Source organism: Eptesicus fuscus, chromosome 2 (genome assembly GCF_027574615.1).
Source record: "Eptesicus fuscus isolate TK198812 chromosome 2, DD_ASM_mEF_20220401, whole genome shotgun sequence".
Classification (NCBI taxonomy): domain Eukaryota; kingdom Metazoa; phylum Chordata; class Mammalia; order Chiroptera; family Vespertilionidae; genus Eptesicus; species Eptesicus fuscus.
In genome coordinates this window covers 101,205,944-101,233,252 of record NC_072474.1, presented here as the reverse complement: position 1 = coordinate 101,233,252, position 27,309 = coordinate 101,205,944, and positions in this window count along the sequence as shown.

The window sequence follows — 27,309 nt, the reverse complement described above, 5'->3', positions numbered from 1 at the left end:
GGGATTCAGGAGCAATTAAAAATTGAGTGTGAAAGCCAGAGGGCCTTCCTGAAATCTTAGAAAAGAAGTTCTCACCTCCTACTGGGCAAACAGAGAAGCAAAGGACCAGGCCTAGAACCTAATAGAGTGGGTGCATTATGAAGTAATATAAATGCCCAAACAAAGTTGTCTGTTTGCCAAGATCAGAGCCCTAATTAGAAAGTGAATATGAATAGGGCCATTTAGGTGGATGTTCCCACAGTTTTAAATCACCTGCTATCTCTGTAATGTCTGACACTACAGAAATGGCCTACCCCTTCCAGTTAGCACTACCTTTTAGCCTTGAAGACAGTTCAAAAGCCTGCCCCCAGTCCACCACATAATATGTTCCCCTCAGGATATACCCTTGTTAAATTGATGGTTAATCCAGGTGGGCACATGCTGGGACTAAGCAGGGAGAGAAGGGATTAAACCCTAAGGAAGTGACATACTTAACCAGGCTGTGCTGGGGGGATCCTGGGGCCTGTGGGTGGGATGTCAGATAGGATTCTCAGGGTGATTGGTTGATCAAAGATGAATGATTATGTGACTAGATAGGAAAGAGCGATTTTGCAGCAATGTTGTAATTCCACACTTCCGTATTCTCATACGAAGGCAGATCAGAGATAGCTAGTATTCATAGGGAGAAGATAGTATGTACTTCCAATTTTTCTCCAAAGATATATTAACTCTACTATCCTCTGTCTAGTCTGGACAAAATGGACATTCAAGAGGCCATCATATTGATCCACAACATCAGGCTAAATCAAATAGTTTGTAAGATGGAAACCTTGATAAGACATACATGCTGCTGAGTGTGGGAGGTAAACCCTATACAAAGTCAGGAGCTTGATAATCAGTAAACATCTTAGGGTGCTGTTAAAAGAGATATAACAGGACATTGTCTCCAAGGTAAAAGAGGAAACATTACATCTTACAGATTCTGAACAATTAATGTTTAATGATATTCTGAAGGTGGTATTCTCCAGCTGGGAAATCGATCTGACGCCTATACTGGGAGTAATGAAAGTCTGCCATGTTCGAATGGTGCAAGCTCTGATATACATCTTTGCTGTGGTGCAAACAGCTGTGATGCAAACAGCTGTGATGCTTGGACCATACAGTTTGGAGTAATCTACGGCTTTAGAACTATTAGTGAGGGCACAGAATGTCATGTGGAGCTCGTAGGAAGCCCCAGTGGTAGAAATGCAGTGCTCAGGTTCTGGAGCAGGGCCATGCCACCTGCAGCAGCAAATGAGAACTCTTTTGTAGAACAGCTCCCAGAATGCTATTGGGCCCTCATAGAGTGAGAATGCTTGACCATGCAAAACCAAATGACCACTTATCTGGAATGAACCATTATGATTTGGGTTCTGTCAGATCCACAAAGATCAGGGGAGCTCAGAAGCAGTTAATCATAGGATGGAAGGGATGCATCAGAACCAAGCAAAAACAGCCTCAAAGAACACACAAAAGCTAGCTGTGTGAGTAATAGCGAAGATCCCCACTACCAAAGCACAACTATACCTCCCTCAGCTTATACCTATATCCACATGGGGGTCAACTATGGGAGGAGAAAAGTGCCAGAGCTTGGTTTTTGCATGGGTTAGCTTGGTATGTTTTGGTGGAAACCAGAAATAGATGGCTGCTGCATTGCAACCTCACATACTTGGAAGACAGTAGAAAAGGAAATCCCTTTCAAACTAGGCAGTCTTTGTGTGAAAGGAGATGGGCCTTCCTACTCTGGAGTCTAAAAGTGATGTCAAGCTATGATATGAAGATATGAATGTAATAGAGAAAAACCACCCCCTAAAACAGAGATAACTAAAAGAAATAAGTATGATTGCTTCTTGAAGTTACAAACTGATTTGTATCAAGGGACAGCTGATAAATCGTTATCTCTACAAATCATTATAATTTAAATATTCATCTACTTGCCTGCATTAGGCTGAGTAACAGACAGGCACTCACACAAGCCTAGCACACTTGATATTTACCTGACTTTACTCACGCCTTTTCTATTTCCCAAATGTATCATACATTCTACATTGAGTTTTACTCCATCATATATATCACTATTGTCCACTAGAGAAACAAGTTGCTAACTAGTTCTCCTGTAAATATGCTGTCTGTCCTCTTTTTATCACTGCTCTGGACACCCAAGCTCCTCATTGTAGCTAGAGTAATTTTCCGAAAATACTATCCTATATAATAAAAGAGAAACATGTAAAATTGACCGTACCTCCACGATGCCCACCAGCCAATCAGGACTGAGTATGCAAATTAACCCGACAAAGATGGCAGGTTAATTTGCATACACAGGCACCAGATGGATAGCAGAGTAGGAAAGCTGGCGGCTTGGGGGAAAGTGGCTCCCTCGGTCGCTCCCTGCAAGCCGGCGGAGAGTGGAGCAGCTTGGGGAACTTGGCTCCCCAAGCCACCAGATAGAGAGCCGAGAGGGAGAGCTGACAGCTTGGAGGACTTGGCAGAGCGGGAGGCCATAGGACAGAGACAGAGCAGGAAAGGAAAACCAAGAGCGCTGGGAGCACCAGGAATGCTGGGAATCATAGTTCTGTTGGCAAACGGATTTCCTAGACACTAGAGCAAAGTGAGCCTGGAGCAAGTTACTGTTGTGGTGGGGGATGGAGGGAAAGCAAAGGTGAGAGACATAAGTAAAATCAGAGTGTCTAGGAAAAATTAAAGGGAAGATATTCTAAAACTTCCAGGAAATCTCCACCAATGAAGCAAAGAAAAAACAAATTCCTCTACTATTCTGTGAACAACAAACCAAACTGGGTTGGGGTCTCAGACAATTCGCTCATATGATTGCAAAGACAGACAGAAACTCCCAAATTTGAGAGGGATCCCCTGAGGGCTTCCAGATTAGAGAGGGTGCAGGTCGGGCTGAGGGACCCACCCCCTGTGCATGAATCTTCATGCACCGGGTCCCTAGTTTTTAATATTAGTGCTTCCTTATTTTAGGGTTTCCTTTTCCAAATAAAGTCCAAATATATAATATATGGCTCATACTCTGCTTCCTTCTCAACCTCCCAGTCTTAGCTCTCACCAAACTTCGGACTGATCTCTCCTGTCCAGTCATTCTGAAATGCATTTAATTCTTGAAGTAAATTTAATGCATTTAATTCTTGAACCTCTTTACCCTTGAATATGCCATTTATTCCTTCTGGAATATGTTCATCACTCTCTTTGCCTCCATTTCTTTAGGTCCTCAATTTAAAAATGACCTTAATCCAGAACATTCCTTCCTCTGCAAGACTAGGTTGGAGCACCTGCCATATGTCCCTGAGCATTTTGGAGGTTCCAATGAGTAACAGCATGTCCTTTAGTACTTGTTAAATACATATCTCAATTCCCAACAGTAAGCTTCCTTAGGACAGAAGCAACTTTGTCCATAGACATGTATTATATATTCAATGGAAAAATACTCTTTGGTGAGGACTTTAAAAAAAAACCACACACCTCTCACTGATGGTGTAATTATATATTATACTAGGAACCCAGCGTGCGATTCAAAATTGCGTGGTGCCGCCCACCCTCAAGTCGCCAGTCTGGCCCTGACTCGCTCCCTGGTCCCCACAGTAGCCGCGGCCACTGCCAGTCCAGCCCTGCCTCGCTCTCAGGCCCTTGAAGCATCCCGGCCACTGCTGATCAGGCCCTTCCCCAGCGCAGGTGCATGGAGGCCCCTGCCGTCCCACCCCCGATGCTGTGCATGCAACCTCCACTTGTCTGGTCAACCCGTTATGGCATCCCGGTTAATTAGCATATTTCTCTATTATATATAGACTAGAGGCCCAGTGCATGAAATTCATGCATGGGAGGGGGTGTCTCTCAGCCCAGCATGCACCCTCTCCAATCCGGGATCCCTCTCGCAATTCGGAACCTCTGGCTCCTAACTGCTCTCCCCTGCTGGCCTGATCTCTCTAACTGCTCTCCCCTGCTTGCCTGATCCCTCTAACTGCCTAACTGCCACCTTCTCCCTTCTCCCTTCTGCCTTCTCCATTCTGCCTTCTCCTGTGGCACCTTCTCTTGCAGCCTCTGCAAAAGGGAAAATGGTGCTGGACTGGCCCTCACAGCCCTGGCTGCTGGCCCTCGGCCATTGCAGCCGCTGTGGTTTTGTCTGGAAGGATGTCTGGAAGACGTCTGGTCTAATTAGCATATTACCCTTTTATTAGTATAGATTATATATGTGTATATACAGTATTCATATATGTACATATGTTCATATTATTTATTTCATATGTGCTCATATGCTTAGAATAAATAATCTTTAAGACAAAGTTATTATTTAAATGTATAGGACAAGTTCAATTCATAGAAGACTTGAAATCAAAAGCAGAGCTGAAATAAACATAAAAGGACTACATTTTAGAGGGACTACAATGCTTTCCAAATCTGTTTAACTAACAAGTTCTAAATTAAACATATTAATTAATGGAATTATGCTTTGCTGAGTAAATGTTTGATATTTAAGAACTCCTTAACTTAATTAACACTTTAGTTAAACTCTCCTGGTGGAAAAGTATTCATATGGAGAAACCCATTTTGTAAGTAAAATAAATAAAAAATAGAAATTTTATACTAGGTATAAATTACTCGGATGACTTAAGTGATGAGTAAACCAAGTATTTTTATAATGTTCTTCAAAATGAAAAGTTTTACCTTCCTGGAGGATGCAACTGGCAAGTATAGTCACATTTAATTTACATGGTTCACTAAAAATGGAAAAACACACACAACAAAAATGAAAGAAAAAAAAATCAGCTAAATTGGCCTCAGTTCCCTCACACCAGGTGTCCTCAGTTATTTAAATGGAGTGTTTTGGGGCTGCAGTCAGTTCTTTCTCTCCATCAGAACTTCCCACCTCACAGCCAACAAGCAACAGCAGAGCTTTTGTTTTCTTTGATTCTATTATGTGGCTCATCTGAATCTGTATGAAAAGCCCTAGTGATAGATATATATGGGCATCATAGCTAATGCTCATTATTACACCCTTCACTTCTCCTTAGCTTGGTAAAACAGCGCATATTTATTTTCTCCTTGCTGAAATGCATGCATGAATATTATTAGACATATCCCAAAGGCAAGATTTATATCTTATCTTTTCTTGGAGTTGATTTTTAATCTCTTGTGTCAATTTGAGTTCTACAGTCTTTCCTTGACTTTCCTTGTCCGTCCTGACTCCTTCAATGTAGAACACACTAGAGTATGTCAGAAGAGTTGTCGGTAAAGAGCCCCTTTATGTAAATTTTAGTCCTGCTTTGCTTTGCTTCTATGTGTGTTTTTTTTTAAATAACACTTTTGCAAGATTTTTATTTCAATTGAAATTTCTGTTTTTAGGGAGTACAATATCCCTGGTGATTCTACTGAGTTCTAATCCATCCTCAGAGGTCTGAGATAAGATGCATAAAGCAACACAATTTCTAATATGTTTCTTTAAAAGTGTATTTTTCACAACTAAGGCAAGATGAAGTCTGAGCATCCAACTGAATTTCAAGGAGGATTGAGAAAAATTAAATTTTGGCCCTTTATGAATTTCTCGAGTGCTTATTATGCTCCCAGTACTTTGCTAACAATGACTTTTGATAGAACTTAAGCAAGGCCGATGGTCATTCTGCAGTTGTCAAGACCCCAAAGTGAATGTGCTGATCTGAATTTTTGGAATAGGCTGCTGAAATATTTTTAGAACAGAAGATAATTGGTGTCTCTACTTCAATTTGTGTTATATAGAGATGGCTTCAGGGACATTTAATATTAAAAAATTCAGTTCTTTAGAAAAATCACACAAATTATAATAGTTACTCCGAAAGAGTTTTATGGGAATACATTTTGGGGTTTCAAGATGTTCTGCACACTCTGCACACCACTAAACTTTGTGATGCCATAGTCAATACTATATGAGCACTTCGTGATATATAATGAAAGAATATGTGGGAGATGACTATCGAAGATGGAAACTTGATGTAGTGGAATCAGTAAAGCATCTGTGTAAAGCCTGGCTTATTCACTTAACAGGCCTTAGGGTCATGTGACAGGGTAAAGGTCATTGAGGCTTAGTTTGTCCTTATATTAAATGAGATTATATCACCTAACTCCCTAAGCTCTTGTGAGTGTGTAACTTCAATAAAATAACTGTGCCAGTCTCCTGTTTAGTAGTCAGCTGGTCAATAAACATCACTTGTCTTCACCAAGATTCACTGGTTACATTTTTTTAGAAGTCATACAAAGGTATTCTAGTGCTTTGGTGATTTTCTTTGAAATAGAGTTTTGTTTTCATGTGACTTTTTAGTGCCTCCTAAGGCTGCTTCCTGCTGGAATAATAATGTACTGCTCTATGCATTCTCATGTGTCTCATCCAGACACCCATACATTGGGTGTAAAGTAACAAAAAACTCTTTCTGGGTCCAGCTGGGCTGGGATCCCTTCTCCCTAAGAAATCAGCTTGTAGTGTGATCTGTTATTCTTTATAGGTATCAAGCCAGACAGGCTCCAGAATTTATGAAATGGCATTCTACATGTAGCATCAGTTTTATTTATCACGTGTTTCAGGAAGTACTTCATACCATATTAGAGTTATAGTTTATGTCTCACTGAGAGATGTGCCATGCATCATCTATTTCCTTTTTTTCTCAATTTCTACAGGAATGTGGAAAGGCTGAAAGAGTGAAAATACCCGAATAAAAGTCGATATGTAAATTTACTTAATGTCTTTATGCTCCTATGGATGGGTTGTAATATTAAACTCATCTTTTCATTAAACTCCACTGTTTATCAAAGCACTTTTTCTTTGTACAAGTACTGTAACAAAAACAAGTGGTTAATAAGTACTGAATCTCCAAGAAGGGGCTCAAGTGAGGTTAATTATAAGAAAATATTTATCAGACATGTCTTTGATATATTAATTATGTCAGTTTCTATGAGTTTTGAGCATATTTTTTTGTACTATCTGGTTGGATGCAAATTTTTAATAAACATAGAAAAAGCATGTAGATACATATTTATGTATATAAATACAAATGCATATTATTTTTTCTCCTTATTTTGATAATACTATTTCAATGTTCCCTTGAGGATTTGTTCCTTTATATTCCATTTTACATCAGAGGACATGACAATGACAGAGTGCAAATATGTGACTAAAGTTAGGTCAAACAGATTCTACTTACGGATTTTGTGCACATATGTGTATGTATGTGGCATGTATTTGTGTGTGTGTGTGTGTGTGTGTGTGTATTGAGACTAACTTCATGCATGTAGCTTAATCATTAAAGTTATCTGTTTTGAGAGTGTGTCAATAGTTTATTTCTTTTTAATGCTATGTAGAATTCTTTTTTTTTTTCCTGGTCTTACACAGCTTATCTATTCAGCAGCTGGAGGCAGTTTTCACTTTTTAGCATTGATGAAAATTGCTACCATAAACTTTGTTTGGAAATATGTTTTTTGTTTTTATTTGGTAACATTCACAGGAGACCCCAATAAAGTGTGTGAAATAATGAAAAGTAATGTGTATATATATATATCATTATATATTAATCTATAATATAATTCACTATAATATCATATATATATATACACACACACATATATATATACATACATACATACACACACACACACACACACATATATATGTATATATATATGCTATCCATTGAATGAGCTTTATGAGCTTTGTTAGTTTAAGTTGCTCAAGGAATTTGTTGACTACATTTATGTTGTCAGGTTATAGGCATAAGATTGTTCATAGTATAACCGTTTTATAGTTGACTAGAGGCCCAGTGCACGAATTCGTGCACCTTGAAAGGAACTGTGGGCCGTGAACCTCGGTATGCACAGGGGCAGGTCTTGGATCATCCTCTGCACCCCTGCCCAGTCCCTCCCACCATGGCCCCTGGTCCCCCGTCTGCCTGTAGCCCCACTCCTGCCGCCGCTGCTTCCATGCACTGATGGTGCCAGCCACGCTGGCACCTGCTGACAGCGCGGAGTGATTTGGGCTGGTGCCAGCAGTGGGTGCAAGCAGGGCTGGCTGGCGCCATCAGCAGGTGTGAGCGGCAGCTGCTGCCCTGAATACCCCTTAGGAGCAGGGGAAGGTGGAGAAGCCCTCAGGGGTGATCAGGGCCGGCAGCCGCTGCTCTCACCTGCTGATAGTGCTGAGTGATTGGAACCAGCACCAGGCACCAGCAGTGGGTGCAAGCAGTGGCTCTGGCGCCAGCAGCAGGCGCAGCACCAGACAGGACCACAGTGCGTGGGAGTAAAGAATTTTCAGTAACCACCAGAGTCTCGCCCCAATGCTAGTGAACAGTGCCCCGCCTTGGTCTGGCACCCCCACTCACCTGTTCCACTATCCTGCCATGACCAACGCCCGCCATGTTCTGCACACGCCCCCTGGTGGTAAGCACACATTATAGCGACTGGTTGTTTGGTTGTTCATTTGTTCTGATTGTTTCAGTCTATTTGCATATTAGCCTTTTATTATATAGGACTAGAGGCCCAGCGCAGGATATCATGCGTCCCCACCCACCTACGCGTGCCCCACCCACCTACCCGCCCCTCCGCCATGCTCGCAGTCCCATCCACCCGCCCGCTGTGCTCACAGCCATACTTGCAGCCACACTTGCAGCTGCGCCCACCTCGCTGTGCCCACCCGCCCACTGCTCCACCCGCCCGCTGGCCGCCAGCCTTGCTGCGATCAGAGCCTGTGGACCGTGAGGGATGGCCTGAGAGGTGCTCCATGCACCTCATGGTGACCGGTCATTTGGTCGTTTTGGTTGTGACACCTCTTGGCCTTTTATTACTATGATATCCATAGGTTCTGAAGCAATGGCTCCTAGAATCAATTTCTTATAAGGTATTGATAATTTATGTCTTCTTTTTTATTCTTAATTTATTTGTTCAGTCTGGTTAGAGATGTATCAATTTCATTGATTTAATCAAAGAGCCAGATTTTAGTTTCACTCATGTTTCTCTCATATTTTCAATGTCATTGTTTTCTTCGATTACCTTTATTGTATCTTTTTATTTGGTATGGGCTTAATATGCTTTTGTTTTCTAATTTACTAACCGCTAAATTTTGATTTCTAATATAAAAATTTTCTTATTTCCTAATGAAAGCACTTATTGCTATAAAATATCCTCTATGCACTGCTTTACTTATATCAAACATATTTTGCCTGTTGTGTTTTGTATTCTTATTAAAGTAAGAATATTTCTATTTTTCTATGCCAGTTCCTCTTTTGTTCCTTGCTATTTAGAAGCATGTGGTTTATTTTTCAAATATTTGCCACTTTTTTCCAGATAAATTTCTGTTTTGGGTTTCTATTATAATTTTGTTATGGTTATTAAAATACCGTATATTACTTTAGTTTGGTTGCTATTTGTTTTTAGTTTAAAATATGGTAGATCTTGGTGAATATTTCATGTAAACCTAAAAAGAATATGTATTCTGTTGTTGTTGAATGAAATGCTTTATAAATATAGCTTAGATCCTGTTACTCTGATGGTGTTATTTAGACCTTCTAAATTTTTACTAAGTTTATGTCTACTTGTTCTATCAATTACTTAGAGAAGAGTGTTTAAATCTACAAATATAGGTATGGATATTTCCATTTGTTCTAACAGTTATATTATTTTTATAGATTATTTTAGAGAGCGAAGGGAGAGGGGAAGAGGGAGAGAGAAAGAGAGAGAATATTGATTTGTTATTGCACTTATTTATGCATTCATTGGTTGATTCTTGTATGTGCCCTGAGCAAGGATAAAAACCGAAACCGTGGCATATCAGGCCAATGCTCCAGTCAACTGTTTTATGAGTTTGTGTTTCTATTTTTAGTTGTCTACACATTTAAAATTGTCCTTTTTTCTTGGTTAAACATTAAACATTTTTCTTGGTTAAACTTTAAACATTACCTAAAGTTTTTCTCTATCACCGGTAGAATTTCTTCATCTAATGTATACTTTTTTTGATATTAATATACCTAGCAACTCCACTTGATGAAGTAAGTTGAATATTGTAAACAATATATATTTTTGAAAGGCTATAAATAATAACCCAACAATGGCATAAAATGTAAACCATAAACATTATTCAATCCAATGGTAGATTTATAAACAAGAAAAAATCAAGGAAAGCTGGAATACAGCCAAAAAATCTATTAAGTTAATAAATTTTAAGTCAACCATATCAATAGTTACATAAAGTAGAACTGGCATAAACATACCAATTAAATGATTAAAAATGCCAGATTGGATAAAAAAAATTATCAAGGTCCAACAAAATGTGCCTAGAAGAAATTCACTTTAAATATCAAAATAAGGATAGGTAAAAGTATCCAGATAAAATAGTAACAAGATATGAGATATGCCATATAAACACATCAAAATGAAACTGAATTTTCTGTTTTCATATTAATCTTCTAAGAGTTTCTAACTCTGTTATAATTTCTCATTTGTCTATGCTCCTCAACTTTTTTTATGAAAAACTTAACATATTAATTGTGTTCGTTCAAATTTCCTGTCTACTAATTTCAATGTCTGTGTCATGTCCGAGTCTCAATTTGTTGAATATGTTGTGTCTTCACAGGTATTATGTTCTTTTTTTCTTGATTTTTTTTTCATGTGTGTATCATGAAATTTTATGTTAATTGACAGACAATGCATAGAGTAGTAGGGACTGCACTATGTAGTATTTATGCCTGGAAATATGCACAATTCTCCTTCTCCTATGTTGTTAGCTTGGGAATTGAGTCAATCTAGACAGGAGTGAGCTAATTCTATACTATGTTGGTATTATTTTTACATTCAGTTCACAGCAACTTTAAATTATTCTATTCTGTTTCATTCTCAGTATGGGATAGTTTGTCAGTGTTCCCTCCCCCACAGCTTTCCCAGGACCAGCTCTTTGCTTTATGCCTTCTATGTGAGTCTGTATTGCAGAATAGCTCTTTCTCTCCCGTCTTGTACTTCTCCAGCAGTAGTCCCTGCTTGCTTGTTATTTGCTACTTGCTAACTTGGTGGTGGGTGGTCAGAGTTCTTGGTTGTCCACATTGGCCTTATTCTTAGGCAGAAACTTTGTCCCTATGTCCACTGGGCGGTAATTTCTCTGTGATTCAGCTCCTTCCCCAGCAGTGGGCAATCTCTAATGGTCATGGCCCAGGACGGTTTTCTGCCCCTCTGCTAGGGTTAGATGGGTTTACACTAGAGACCTGGTGCCAGAATCTGTGCATAAGTGAGGTCCCTCAGGCTGGCAGGCGACTGGGGTGAATCGGGGCCTTCTCACCCAGTCCCCATTGGGGCCTATTGGGGCTGGCCGGCTGGAGGGAGGGACCGAGGGAGGTTGGCTGTGGGAGTGCATTGACCACCAGGGGGCAGCTCCTGCATTGAGTATCTGCCCCCTGGTGTTCAGTGCATGTCAGAGATACCGGCCAGTCATCCGGTCCTAACAGTCACTTAGGCTTTTACATATATAGATTTCCTCCAGCTATAGTAGGTCTTCACTGTGCTCTGGGGAATCCAGGGTTTGCTACTTCTTCCTCAGTGGCTTAAGGCTTTTGTTACTTTGGACTTCTGAGGAACTTCATTCCTTTTTGTATTGGTGGGCATTCCCCTGTCTTGACATGCTCCATCAAGGAGGCTTTCTCCAGTTTCCTTCCTACTTCTATTATTTCTTTTAGCACCCATATAATGCTTCAGAAAAGATATGTAGATCTATCATCTCAGGTTATAGAAAGGGTATGAATAAAGGCATGGGGCAGCGGCAGGCTAGAAGGGGCCAATGGGGCAGGGGGGGGGGAGGGAACATATGTAATACTTTCAACAATAAAGAAAAAGGAAAGCTTAAGAGAGGGCAAGAATCAACTAAAAAATGACAAGAGAAAAGATAGGTAGGTAAAGAGAACAACACAAAAGAAATAATATGGTTTTATTGGCAAAACAGGAAACAAGCTCTATTGCAGACAAATTATTATGCATTTCAAAGTGGTCAGCAGAGTTTGGGAATAATTGCAAAATGGGCCATGTTGAGACATAGTCAGTGCTGATATCTCAGCAATACCCTTCCCTAGGAATCTGAGGAGAGGTCTGTAAGCAGTATTTTTGGAGTATAAAATTTCCTCAGAATATATTCCTTCTATAAATATGAATCTGTAAAATACAATACTTTCAGTGTAACTTATATGGGAGATACATACTTCTGCCTGAATCTGTATTTATTAGCAGTAGTGCTGTGTCCATATATGCTAAATAAATAGCTAATATGAAATGATTAAACATGTTTTTGAAGGGTTCACAGAGTTTGAATATAGAAATAAGTAAAATTTTTATTCACACACAAAATTTAACAAAGGTGAAGGCAAGGATTTTAAAAATTTGTACATTGATCAATATAAGTGTGTGTGTGTGTGTGTGTGTGTGTGTGTGTGTGTGTGCATGTGTTTTGGTTAAGATAATTGCTGAGCAGTAATTTAATCAAATAAGAAAATGTGCTGATTTCTCATATTTTTTGAGATCTTCAATGCATTTTACATGTCCAACAAACCTTATAGGTTTGATTATAGCTATTTTGATTATGTTACAGGTGCCAAAATCACCTCTAATGCTTTTTAGCATCAAAAGAATAGCCTTCCTATGTCAAGCCAAACTCAGAGAAAAATATTTCTCAAAAGATTTGTGGATACATTTTATTACTAATTTTTTCATAATCAGTCCCAAATTTTTACCCCTTTTCATAATGTTACTGTTAATAACAACTTTCAATAAAGAACAGCATAACCTATTTACAAAATAAATAGAAAGGAAATGTTGATGTTCAGTTTATATGTGGGAGTTTTATCTTCTTCATAAATTAAATTTATCCATTCATTCTTCCATCTGAAAAATTTTATTAAGCACCAGAAACTATTCTAGGCAGTGGAGATCTGCCAGTGAATAAATTAACTAAACCTCTGGCTCCCTGACTGTCACATTCTACTTGGATGGGGCAGAATATAAACGAAGTATAATATATGATATATTAGTTGAAGATAAGTGTAACGGTGGAGGAAAAAGAAAAAAAGAAGGATAGGGGCTGTGTTTTATGAGGGGGCATTGTATTCTTCACTGAAGGATTAACTGAGAAGGTAGAATTTTAGCAACAGCCTGATGGGTCTGTGGGACCAAATCATGCATATACTTTGAGGAAGAGTGTAGAGGCAGTGGGAAATAAACAAAAACAAAAACAGCCAAACAGATTTTGGTTTAGAAGCATGCATAATTTGTTGGATTAAAAAAACAAGTAAATTATTGTAAGAGTTTTGGAATTTAGTCTGCCTGTGACAGGAAGGGGTTAAAAGGTCTGCACACAGGGTGAAGTGATATACATGCTGTTTCTGTGGGATCACTCTGGTCGCTTTATGGAGCACAGTCTGTTGGCAACCAAGAGCAAAAACAGAGACCATTTAGCCAGCTAATGAGTCATGGTAATGGCCTATTTGAGTGTGTCTGTGTGGGGGCAGTGATAGATGGTCAAATTATAAATATGTTATGAAGATAGAGGCAGCAGCTAACTTGATTGGTAGGATGTGAGAAAAAACAAAGATAATTTGAAGTTTTTTTCTTCCCTGAAAACTGGAAGTGTAGTGTTCCCATTAACAAAATAGAAAAGGCTATATAATAGCAAGTTTGTGAAGAAAATATCAATAGTTAAATTTTGTATACATTAATTTTGAGTGCTAAAAGCAACTGAGTGCATGAGCAGATAGATATAAAAATCTCAAATCTGAAGGGAAATCTAGACTGAAGGTATAACATTGAGGGGGGGTCATCATCATCATCATCACCATCACAGGGTAGGGCAAAAGTAGATTTATAGTTCTTCATATGGAAAATAATATAATCTATATATATAAAAGCCTAAGCGACCCAATGACTGGTTGACTGGTCGCTATGACGTACACTGACCACCAGAGGGCAGACACTCAACGCAGGAGCTGCCCTCTGGTGGTCAGTGCACTCCCACAGCGGGAGCGCCACTAAGCTGACCAATGGGCGCCAGACGCTGCCCAGCTCCTATCTCCGGCAGCACTACTGAGCGGAGCAGTGGGCCTGGATGAGCAGGAGCAGGCAGAGAGAGCCCCACGGGCTAGAGCTCTCCCCTGGACGCCTGCTGCTTTGTGCACTACTATGGGGATTGGGCCAAAAACGGCAGTCCGACATCCCCCCAGGGGTCCCAGATTGCTAGAGGGGGCAGGCCAGGCTGAGGGACCCCACTGGTGCACAAATCTGTGCACTGGGCCTCTAGTAATTAAATACTAATATAAGAATAAATTATGTTTTGCCTGCTCACAGCTGTAAAACTCTTGCCCCACCCTGAATTTAGCATTAAAATCATTATATTAGAGAAGGCTCTCAAGTTAGTGAGTATAAATTTTCAAGTAAGGAGAAACAATCTGAAGAGATCCAAGGGCAGAACACATTTGAGAGTCAGGAGAAAAAGAATCATCATCAAATTATAATTAGAAGCAAAGAATCAAATTCTACCCACTGTCACTGATTATGTTTAAATTGCCAGGCATTTTAATATGTGATTTAACTTAATCCTTAAATAATGGTGTATAGGAAAGAATATTATACTCATGATATAAATGAGGGAAATAATTTTGGGGACGCATCTTACTCAAGGATATATATTTTAAGTAGTAGGATTGTATTTGAATCCTGGCGTTGGGATTTCAAAACAAGTCACTTTGCACTGTTCTAAGTCACGGCCCTGCAGCATGTGCACATGCCCAGGTTGTGGGTTCAGTAGGGGTACATACTGGAGTCAGCCAATTGATGCTTCTGTCTCTCTCTCTCTCTCTCTCTCTCTCTCTCTCTCTCTCTCTCTCTCTCTCTTTCTCTCCTCTCCCCCTCTCTCCCTTCCTCTCTCTCTAAAATCAATAAAAAACATAAAAATATACAATAAATTCCTGAAATATAGAATAGAACACAACCAAAGGTTAGATGTGAGATGAATGGGGAAAAAAGGCAAAGAACACAATAGCAGTTTTAACAAAAGTTCAATAAACACTTGTTAAATACCTGCTAGTATATAATATAGTCCATGCTGGCTCAAATATACAAATCTAATCCTATGATATGGGCACAATTCTTGTTTTTATGTTTCCTATTAATTACCAATTGCCATATTTCTCTCCTGGAAGGAATTTCAGAATACCATTTTATTCATTTTAGAGCTTCCTCATCCCTGTGAGTGTTTAATGTTAACTTTTATTAGTATTTATAATATAGAACCCTAATATTATAATAAATATGGCACATGCCCCAAAGTTTTGCTGTGTCATTTGGTTTCTGCAGCACATAAGCTTACCTCCCCCTCTGCCATCTTGGCTTCTACTGCACATGTGTCCAGCAGAGGAAATCCCCCCACCTTTTTAAAAATATATTTTTATTGATTTCAGAGAGGGAGGGAGAATGAGAGAGAGACAGAAACATCAATGATGAGAGAGAATCATCGATTGGTTGCCTCCTACAAGGCCCTGCTGGGGATTGAGCTGCAATCTGGGCATATGCCCTAACCGGAATCAAATCATGACCTCCTGGTTCATAGGTCAATGCTCAACCATTGAGGCATGCCCAGTTTGTGAGTGGACCAGTTATCCCCAGGGTGATTGGAAGGTGGGTCCTTGGTAAAGATTCCCCTGGGGTGTCTGAAACTGCAACTTCAGGACTTAATCAGGCCTAGGCTTAGCCAGTTTTGTTCCCTTCTCTTTTGCTAATATCTAACTAGTTGCCTACACTAACAGTACTAGTATTAGCTGAGTTTTACAGACTGGGACACTGAGACACACAGTTGTATCCGGTGTCCAACAGACTGTGAGGGCATAGCCAGGTTTGAAATCCAGTCATTTCCTGAGACTGAAGTCTTTACACCTCTCTCCTAAAGTTATTCAAGGATATAAACTTCAATATGATAAACACCATATACAACTATTATTTATCATATCAACTGTCTTGGAATGGTCATAAAGACTCTTTCTGTAGTAATGCTCAGAAATTCTTTGGCGTTCCACTTTGATGGGAGGATGAGTGTTAGGGGAATATATTTAGCTTTAATCATTTCTTGTGAATTTACCTGGGCACTTTTACATGCAGTTTCTAGCACAGTTAATATTCATACCCTGGAACATCTGTTAATCTCCTTGAAAATAATGTAGAACTAAGGGCCCAGATTTATTTTTTCTCTTTCCATCCTAGAAGTTAATCAGATAATCTCTTCCCAGGCCTTCAGGATGGATCTTGGGCTATACAAAGGAAATCATTCTTTTTATATCACCCAAAGCAGCATTTAACATTCCCAGTGTCTTCCCTCAGGTACATCTCCATTGTTGCAGAATTAAGGTCCTGGATGTTAATTAGCCATCTTCAGAAAATGAAATCTTTTTTTTTAATTTTAGCATTGGAGAGTAATCATTTGCTTTGATTAATACAATATCATGAAGTATTATTAGAAGAGGCTGTGAAAGCCATATGGTCATCATAACTTAATAGAGAAAGACACTGAGACTCAGAGAGTTTAGATGAGTTGTTCAAGGTCACGTAGCTGATTAATTGCACAACATGGATTAGAACATAGAGATTCTGATTCCAAGTCTAGTGGTCTTCATCAGGATTATGTAATATCCAACAAAGCGAGCATTTATTAACATAATCACATTTCATGACATTCTCCACATGGTGTGTGTCATAGGGACTAGATTTAAAAATGTATCCTCCTTTCTCTTGACTTTCTTAAAATAAAGAGCTGCAGTGAAAGAAAATTATATTCCTTGTTTTTTAATTTAAAGCTTTCTTTCATTTGAATAACAATCACAAAGCCATAAAAACAGAAGCTCTTCTTGAACTTAATTATAGATACACTAGTAGTTCTTTGCAGTCAGCTCTTCATTTGCATGCATTATATTTTCACATTTAAATGTGTTAAGAGAAGAAAAAAATGATTGTTAAGTCTACATACATTAAGCAGAGGTGTTTTCTCCCCTGTGGCTTGAAAATACCCCACTCTGTATTGGGGTTTAAATAAGTGACAACATTTATTAATTCACAAAGACTTGGTGATTATGAACAGGGAAAAATATGAGAAAAAGTAAAGCTAACAAGAAATCTTTAAAGTAAGCAAAATTTCCATGTCAGTCAAGAACATTAAAACTTGATGCTTTGAAACTCCAATCACTAAGCCTTGGGCATAAAACAAGAAAACAATGAGGTTGGTTGAATAAAAGACACATTCACGAATAGTTGGCAGGTTTTGAAAAGGTTAAGATATGAATGTTGGGCTTTCTATACACATAAATATGTATTAATGCTTGTCTATAGGTATTTTAAATTTCTTAGAGGTACCATTCTTTAGGAAAATAGGAAATACAAAAAATATTTATAAACCAAAACTGCAATAAAAGAAACACTAAATGCAATATTTGGGACAAAATATTGACACTTGTGAAGACCATTAAATATCTACAACATGTTAACAGTGCATTTCTTGACATTGAATATTGAGGTAGAGTTTGAAATTTAACTTTAGCTTTTACATTCAATGCAGAAAGGCATTTCCTTTTTCTTAATCAAATGCAGTGTTATGCCTACCAAGCAACGCTCAGAAAAGGCAGGACTGTCATCAGAAAGCTAATTAGAGATGGTGAGGCTGACTTGCTACTTGTAAAGAGAGCCTGGGAGGACAAATGCAGGATCTTGCAGCCAGGATTTTAGAGCTGGACCTTGAGTGGAAACGCTCATTAGAGCCATTATCAATGCATCTATCTGTCACTTTGATAGATGTCAATTCTCGAGAAATATTTATGTATGTATTAAACTAAAAAAAATCAACTAGACTTATTCTGGTGATCATCTCACAATATATATAAATGTTGAGTCATTGGGTTATACACATGAATCTAATACAATTCATATGCCAATTACACTGCAATAAAAAAAGAAAAAAATTAATCAAGACAGCTATTGAAAAGTACTAATTTCATTGCTTTCCCTCCAAAGGCAAATGTTTTTGGACTAAATTAAGAATGCTGTGAAGATGGTGTGTGTGTGTGTGTTGTGTGTGTGTGTGTGTGTGTGTGTGTGTGTTTAATGTGAGAGTCTCACCAGGCACTGGACTAGCCCATCTTGATCCCACCACCTCTCCTTCCTCTGCATTGTTACTGTTTCTTAATTCTTCCCACTTTACTCCTAATTTCCTTTTGAAATGTACCCCTATTTTACTAGTATTTATTTATGGACTGTACCCTCATAGCTTCCTTCTGAAATAGTCTCATACTTGAACTGATCCCCTCCCTTCATCATCCTTATATGAGGCTATTAACACCATATTCCTAGATATGTAATGAAGAGAATGAGTGTGAGTTAAAAAAACAACAACACACATCACAGATGTCCCTTAAACCCCGTAAGTTTGCAAGAAAATGCAGATGAATGAGCAATATGCTAAACTGTTGTTAGTATTTTTACATATTTTACTTCATAAAATTTCATATTTTATCCATCATTCTTGGATTCAGCACTGGTGTTGAACATTTTACAGATTAATGAGAAGGAGAATTTTCAGATTAAAACAATAACCAAATGACGCTGTCTTTGAATCGTATCCTCACATATGATTGGAAAAGACATTATAGCTCATCCAATCTATTTTTCTTTCCAAAGTAGAAATCCTTAATTACCTCTTGAAGGGTCAGCATCTTCTTCAAGGGTAAAAATGACAGAGATTTTCAATACTTCTCAAGAAAACCCTTCCCATGTCTGGTCCAACGATAGAGCATTCTTCTTTTCATTGGTTTCTCTATAAATCTTGTATATTTGGTTATACTTTTACCAATTGGGACAAGATGCAAGTGGAACAACTTTGCATTATTTAAGTATAGTTGGAATGCCTCTAATTACTTCTTGAACTTTTCCCTAAATTAACATTACCTGATGCCTCCACTGTTTTGGGTATAGTGATGCATTGACAGTTTTATTATTGTCCAAATATTTAATACTGTCACAGTTCTTCTCAATTAAGGAATTCTCGTTATTTAAAAAATATGTACCCTGATAGTATTAGTTTAAAACAGCAATTTTCAACCTTTTTTATAATACTCATGGGACACAAAAACTAATTATTAAAATTCTGGGCTCACCAAAAATATATATGTTGTGCTTATCTGACAAAAAATAGCTATAATTAAAAAAAAATTTATTGATTTCAGAGAGGAAGAAAGAGGGAGAGAGAGATAGAAACATCAATGATGAGAGAGAATTATCAATCGGCTGACTCCTGCACACCCCACACTGGGGATGGAGCCTGCAACCTGAGCATGTTTCCTGACCAGGAATCAAACCGCAACCTCCTGGTTCATAGGTCTATGCTTAACCACTGAGCTAATGCCGGCTGGGCAAAATAGGTATAATTTTGATTCATTAACACTGGGCGGCTATAGTTGTTTTGGCTGTGCTAATTTTTTTTTTTTAATTTGACAATCTAAGGGAAAAGAGGTCAGTGCCCCTGACTAAATAGTCAGGTACTGCATGTTTTAAAAGTTCTTGCAGCACACTGGTTGAATATCGCTGGTTTAGAAGATAGGACCTCACGGGCTATGTTGACTGAAGGCCAGTTGGAAGAGAAATATTTGTGGCTGTTCTGCACACAAGAGAGAAATGTGTTTTCCCCAAAGGATGAAGCTTTTATTGAGTGGAAGAGGGAGCCAGCAAGAGTAAGGGAAGCTGAAACAAGGTGACATAACACCAGTGAACTAGTATTACTCTCCCCGCTTCACAATGCACTAAATAAAAATAAAAAAAAAATTAAGAAAAAAGACGTTTTAAGAACCACAATGACTCCAGTTCAGGTTTCAAAGTATTTTCAGATACCAAGTAAAACTGCCTCCCTATGCTTCTTGAGGTTGTCTTTAAATCTTGCTATGTGTTCCTATGTGGTGGGGTATTAATGTTTTGTGGAATATAAAATGGGTGCTGAATTTTACACCTGAGTATATGCTATGCAGCAGGAAGAACACATCCATATCAGAAAGTTATAGAAAACCATGTGAATATGAGTGCACTGGGAAATGGTAGAAATGTTATGAGAATACTACATTTTTATATTCCACCTAAAGTTTTTTAAATTAAATTATTTTATGTAATGCTATTTAAAAAATCCATATTTTCCTTCTTTGCACCTCACTTAAAATGTGGTACTGGAAAATAATGCAAAAGTGAAATAAAATGAGCCAATAGGCTCAGAGTTCTCATTTATTCTGTAGTTAATTGATCTCATTTATGTTTCCAGGTATTGAATTCTAAAAATCCAAATATAAAAATAAAGTCTAACAAATTTATATGAATGCTCTCTCTGAATTTTGAAAATTTCTTATTTATCCTGTTCAGCTCAAAAAATAAGTTAGCATCTCTTACAACTTTCATTTAAATGATCATTGTACCCAATGATGATGTATGCATTAAGAAAATTATCTATTTACTCATTCAACAAATATTTACTCTTTGCCTCCTATATGGCAAACACCGTTGTAAAGGTTAAGTTTACAAAAATGAGGAAAACAGATTTTTGTCATATATATATATATATATATATTCATGAACTTGTAGGATGAGAAGTGAACAAATTAATTTTTTTATTTATTAAAGCAAATTTCAGGTCAATACATATAATACAATCTAATTTGTTGAAAATTTAAAAAAGTCATAGATATGAATCCTTGAATGAAAATGCTGAATAGATACATAAAACACTGTAAAATAATGGAAATAGGTCCAGTTTCTGGAGGGAGGAAAACTATTCCCAAAGGATGAAGCTGCTGCTGGGGCTTGAGGTGCTGATGGAAACTGCGGGTTGTGCCTGCGACCTACCCACTGCAGTGTGAGTGGTCCCCAGCGGGCAGTGCATTCCATCAGCGGCCTGTGCGGCACACGCACATGGAGGTGAAGTCGCCGGTACCTGCTTTCCTGCAGGCCTGAGCTCCTGAGTAGCCGGGGATGAGCTGGTGATCCCAATGGCCTGACAGCCAGCTGGGTCCTCCCGCCACCCACCCCAATTCTCCTGTTCACCGTTGCTAATCCATCAGAGCCTGCAGGGTGCCGGTGGCAGTGACCAAGAGGTCAGCCATTCAGCCTGCTCGTCAGTCCCCAGTCCTGCCCTGCCCCACTCGTGGGCAGCATGGAGAGACCGAGAGGTGGTGCTCAATGCACCTCATGGTGATTGGTTGTTTGGTCATCCTAGTCATCACAGACACTGGCTTTTTATATATATAGATAGATAACATATTATATAATATACTAGAGGCCCGGTGCACAAAATTCGTGCATGGGAGTGTATGTCCTCAGCTCAGCCTGCACCCTCTCCAATCTTGGACCCCTCGAGGGATGTCTGACTGCCCTGTAGGATCAGGCCTAAACGGGCAGTCGGACCTCCCTCTCACAATCCAGGACTGCTGGCTCCCAACTGCTCGCCTGCCTGCCTTCCTGATTGCCCCTAACCACTTCTGCCTGGCAGCCTGATCATCCCCTAACCACTCCCCTGCCAGCCTGATTGATGCCTAACTGCTCCCCTGCTAGCCTGTTTGCCCCTAAATGCCCTCCCCTGCAGGTCTGGTCACCCCTAACTGCCCTCACCTGCAGGCCTGGTCACCCCTAACTGCCCTCCCCTGCAGGCCTGGTTCCCCCCAACTGCTCTCCTCTGCAGGCCTGGGTCTCCCCCACCTGCCCCTCCCTGCAGGCCCAGTCACCCCCAACTTCCCTCCCTTGCAGGCCTGGTCCCTCCCAACTGCCCTCCCCTGCTGGCCATCTTGTGGTGGCCATCTTGTGTCCTCATGGGGACAGCCATCTTTGACCACATGGGGGCAACCATCTTGTATGTTGGAGTGATGGTCAATTTGCATATTACTCTTTTATTAGATAGGATAAATAATATATTATGTAATATATACTAGTATATAGTATATTACTCTCTCTCTCTCTCTCTCTCTCTCTCTATCTATATATATATATATATATATATATATATATATATATAGAGAGAGAGAGAGAGAGAGAGAGAGAGAGAGAGAGAAAACCATGAGCAAGTATCAAGCATCACTTTTTAAAAATTAATTAAAACCTTATTTTCCTCACATTTCCTTTATTTTTCCTTAATGTTCATTTTATGTTCTGGAATGCCATTCAGGACATCAAATTACAAATAGTCATGTGTCTTCTTAGGCTCTACTTGTCTGTGACATTTTCTCAGGCTTTGTTTTTGTGGATTTTGACAGTTTTGAGGATTACTAGTCAGATATTTTGTAGAACATCCCTCTATTGGCCTTTGTTCCTCTCAGGATTAGACTTGGGTTATGGATTGGGGGAGGAAGGCACAGAGGTGAAGTGCCATTCTCATGGCAACATGTCAAAGGTGTATGCTGTCAGAATGGCATCTCTGTTGATGTTCATCATTTCCCTGAGATGGTTTTGTCAGGTTTCTCTACTACAAAGTTACTCTTTTTCTCCTTTTTCCATAGTGTGGTCTTTAGAAAGAAGCCAGTATACACAGACCATGCTTGAAAACCTGGGTAGTTCCTGGAGGTTAAGCCCAGACAAGTGCGTGTGGGGTGAGAGGGCTAAGACTGTGGCTCCCAGGAGTTGCTCATTGTCACTGAGGTCACACTAAGCCCCCGGCTATTTGCCAAAATTGTCATTTCAGTGTGTCCATTGGTGTATGGCTCTAGCAGCTTCTGCCTCACATAAGCAGACCTCAGCTTTCTGGATCTCAGGCTACGCTTTCCCCACCATCTCGGTTTGTTGGTAGGTCTGAGAAAAGTCAATGAGTTTTGGTTTGTCCAGCTTTCTCTTATTATAAGGACTTATTTGCTAGGGCTGCTGGACTGGGTGGCTCACACACCAAAAATTTATTGTCTCAAAATTCTGTAGGCTAGAACCTTGGTCGGCAAACTGCAGCTTACGTACCACATGTGGCTCTTTGGCCCTTGAGTGTGGCTCTTCCACAAAATACTAAGGCCTGGGTGAGTCTATTTTGAAGAAGTGGCATTAGAAGAAGTTTAAGCTTAAAAAATTTGGCTCTCCAAAGAAATTTCAATCATTGTACTGTTGATATTTGGCTCTGTTGACTAATGAGTTTGCCGACCACTGGGCTAGAAGTCTGAGATCAAGACATCAGCAGGGTAGGTTTCTTCTGAGGCCTCCCTCTTTAGATGACAAATGGTACTGTCTTCTCCCTGAGTCTTCACACAGTCTTCCCTCTGCATGACTCTGTAATCTCCTCTTCTGCTAAGGATGCCAACCAGTCATATTGGATTAGGACCCTCCCTAATGATATCATTTTCTTTGTTACCTTAGCTTCAGATACAGTTAAATTTTGAGGTACCGGGAGTCAGAATTTCAACATATGAATTTTGAGGTGACATAGCTCAGCTCTTAACAGGTGCCAATAACAGTTTTTAAGCTCTTTCCATGTTGAAGCTGAAACCAGTTAGGTGCCTAAGCAAACTCCCAATGTCAATGTTTTATGTGTAGTGCTTGGGTATACTAACTAAATTATATTATACTAGAGACCCAGTGCACGAATTCGTGCTTGGGTAGGGTCTGGCTGGCCTGGCCCCAATCGTGGCAGATTTGGGCTGGGCCTGTCGGGAGGAGGAGATGGCAGGAGGTTGGCCAGCTGGCCTGCCCTGATCAGGTCCTAATCAGGGCCTGGCTGGCCATGGGGAGGGGCTGTGGGCGGTAGGCCAGCTGGCCCCACCCCCGAATGGGGTGAGGGGGGCAAATAGGGGGTCAGCGGCTGGGTGAGGGGCCATGGCAGGTTGGCCTGCCAGCCCAACCCCTGATTGGTGTGGGGGGCCAATTGGGGGCTGAGCTGGCTGGGGGGAGGGGCTGTGGGCCAATCAGGGTAGTGGGGGCATATCGGGGGTGGGGCCAACCATGGGGAGGGGCTGTGGGTGGTGGGCCAGCTGGCCCCGCCCACAAATGGGGTGGGGGGCTTAATGGGGGCCAGCGGCATAGGGGAGGGGCCATGGGTGGTTGGCCGGCTGTCCCTGCCCCTGATCAGAGTGGGAGGGCCTATTGGGGGCACAGCTGACTGGGGGGAGGGGCTGCAGGAGGTGGCCTGGCTGGCCCTGCCCTCTGTTGGGGTGAGGGGGGAGATAAGGGGCGAGGCCAACTGGGGGTGGTGGGGGCCCATCGGGGGGCAGGGCTGTCAAGGAAGAGGGGCTTCAGGAGGTTGGCCAGCTGGCTCCGCCCCCTATTGGGGTAGAGGTGGCAATCAGGGCGGGGCTGACCATGGGGAGGGGCTATAGGCCGATCTGGGTGGGGTGGGCTGATCTGGGGTTGGGCTGGCTGGGGGGAGGAGCCAAGGGAGGTTGGCCGGCTGGCCCCACTCCCTGATCGGGCTGGTTCACTGGCCACAGTGGGCGTCATAGCTACTGGTCATTTTGGTCATTACAGCATTCCAGTCGCTGGCTTTTTATATGTATAGATTATTATGGAAAGTCTTTTTACTACTTTTAGAATCACTCAAATTCTCACCATTACATCAAGTCTTTTAATATTTTAATTGGTGTAGCTTTATTTAAACTATTTTTCTGATTTGAGGGATTTTCACAACTTTATATATACAAGGGATGCATTCCCAGAAATGGAAGTATTCACCACTCTATGGATTTCCTCTGTTTATGTCAGGGTGGCCTTTGCACTTCATTGTGTAGCTAAAATGGATGAAAGATTGTTCATAAAAGAGCTTTACATTGAGAGAGATTTACTAATTGAGTACAACATTTGGAATGAGGGCTATCTTAGGTTCCAATTATATTTTCACTTCTAACTAACAAGTTAATTACAACCCCATGTGAATAAAAATAACCTTATATAAAAGACATGCATGATCAGAACTACATTAGAAAGACCAACTGCAAATATTTTCATTTTTATAAGATAATAAAAGGATGATGTTTCTTCCTCATATAAAATCCTTCAATATCTAAGACTTTTATTCAGGGTAAAATTCTTCATTCTTATAATTGCTTCATGTTCTTGTCCACCTATACCTCAACTTTCAACATCCTTTGGCTCATAGAACATGTTCAACCCATGCTGATGTTAAGCTCAGTTATATCTCTAACATTTGGTTTACAAATAGAACCAGCATTAGAGTAGATTGCTGTTTCTTTCATTATGCACCAGATCAGACTTAAAAGCAACATTGAATCCACTAGTCCATTAACTGGCATTGCCCTTGTGTTTTATACTTAGAAGAACAGTAAATCTTTTTTTTAGTGGGGACAGTAGGATAACTCTCAAATTTTCTGTTTACATTTCTTGAATCAGTAAAAATTCAGCCTGATTTTTTTATAAAGGACCCATGACATGATAATTCATGTTTATTGTTATCTCCATTACCTACAGGATTCATACTCATAAAAAATAACAAACTTGAATTGGTTTTTTTTTTAGTTATGTTTGATAAGAAAGGCAGTGGATAATGATGGCAAAAACAAGACATTCTAGTGAATTCCTGTACAATAAGTATACTACATACATGTAGACATATATGCTATATATGCATATGATACACATGCATATGTGTAGTCTGGATGTGTATGTTTTGCATGTACTCACATACTCACTCACAAATAAGGCCATAGTACTGCATTCTGGAGTGTTCTGGTTAACAAAGTTATAAATTTTACTCTGATTATGATCAGTTGGTGAGAACCTGACTGTATTCTTAAAAAGGTTGGACCAGTGTACCACTACAAGCAGTTACATGTTATAATAAAGATAGCATGACCTGGTATCCAGAAAGCATAAATCCTGATCATGACTGACACTAAAGTCTGTGTGACTTGAAGCAGGCAAATAACTTCACTTCTCTGTGGTTCAGTTTCCTTCTTCATAAATTAAGGGTGTTGGAAATGTGTGGTTCAAAATGGATTTTTTCTAACGTCGTATCAACTCACATCATCTAAAATTTAGTACTTTAAGTTTAAGAGTTTCCAAGCAGGGTGTACAATTATTCTTAAATAAAGTTTTTCAGTAAGTTGTAAAACATTTGCTCAGGGTGTGGGAGTCTAAGGTTGACTTGAAATTTTTAAAACAAAGAGCAGGAGTTTAAAAAAGTAGCAGATTTTTCAAGAGATGACATTAATGTGGGAGGAAGAACAAATGATAGAGAAAAACACAGCCAAGCTACATGAGGTTGTCGATATTTAAATGTTAAAAGATGAAAGCTAGTTCAATATAGCTCCAAATCAGAACAGTGACACATCTCTGCCAAAAGGAATATCAGACACTTGCATATCATGAAGTCTAAGGTATCAAAAACTAAAAGTATAAAGGTGATTCTGTGTATATTATTAAATGTGCGTGATTGGTAATAATAATAAGTAATAAGATTTTTGAAAATTTGTGGAGTAAAAGAAAGAGCAGCTGTAATTAAGTAGGGCAGAATCAAAAGATCACTGAACATTGATAATCTCAATAATAGAAAAAAGTAAAAAGAAACTAGGAAAAAGAATGTCAGAAATGCTACTACTAATAAAACCATAATTGATTTCCATTAGGCATAATTTATTTTAGAAAAAAAAAAGGAAAACTTTGTCTATTTGCCAAAGTCTAGGAACCTCCCTAGAAATTATTGTTCATATTGATGTATAATCTCAGAATGATTGAGTATGTTGGTATAGCAGGAAAGCTCTGGCTATCCTATGTTCTGAAACAAGATTCACAGATTTGTTATCTTTCACTAGTATGGATTATCAGAGACTAATTGCTAATAGTCAATTGGAGGCTGTGCCTAAACTAAGTCCCAACATTCATTGTACCCCAGATCCTCCCTGGGATAATACTATATAATATATCAGGAAATGACTGGGAACAGATCCTATCAGAGTTGACATATACTTCTGCATGTTTTAGTGTGTGCAGGTGTGAGTATGTTTGGGGAGCTGAACCTGAAATTAGATGCATTTTCCCTGAGAACTTTCACACCTACTCATTATTGGGAGGTTGAAGATTAATCATTTGTCTTCCTCTTAAATCACTCCTGAGTTTTGAGCCAATTGAGAAATAAATCATGAAGAGCAGAAGGACAAAGATCAATTTATGGATTTCATTAGTGATAAAATTAATGAAAGGCTGAGACTTAGATCAGTAGGCAAATGAGCTCCCTAATCACTGTCCAGAAGATCTGCACACTGGAGCAGGGGAGAAGAAAACAGAGGGACTCAGTCGTGTGAGTTCTCTCCTTTG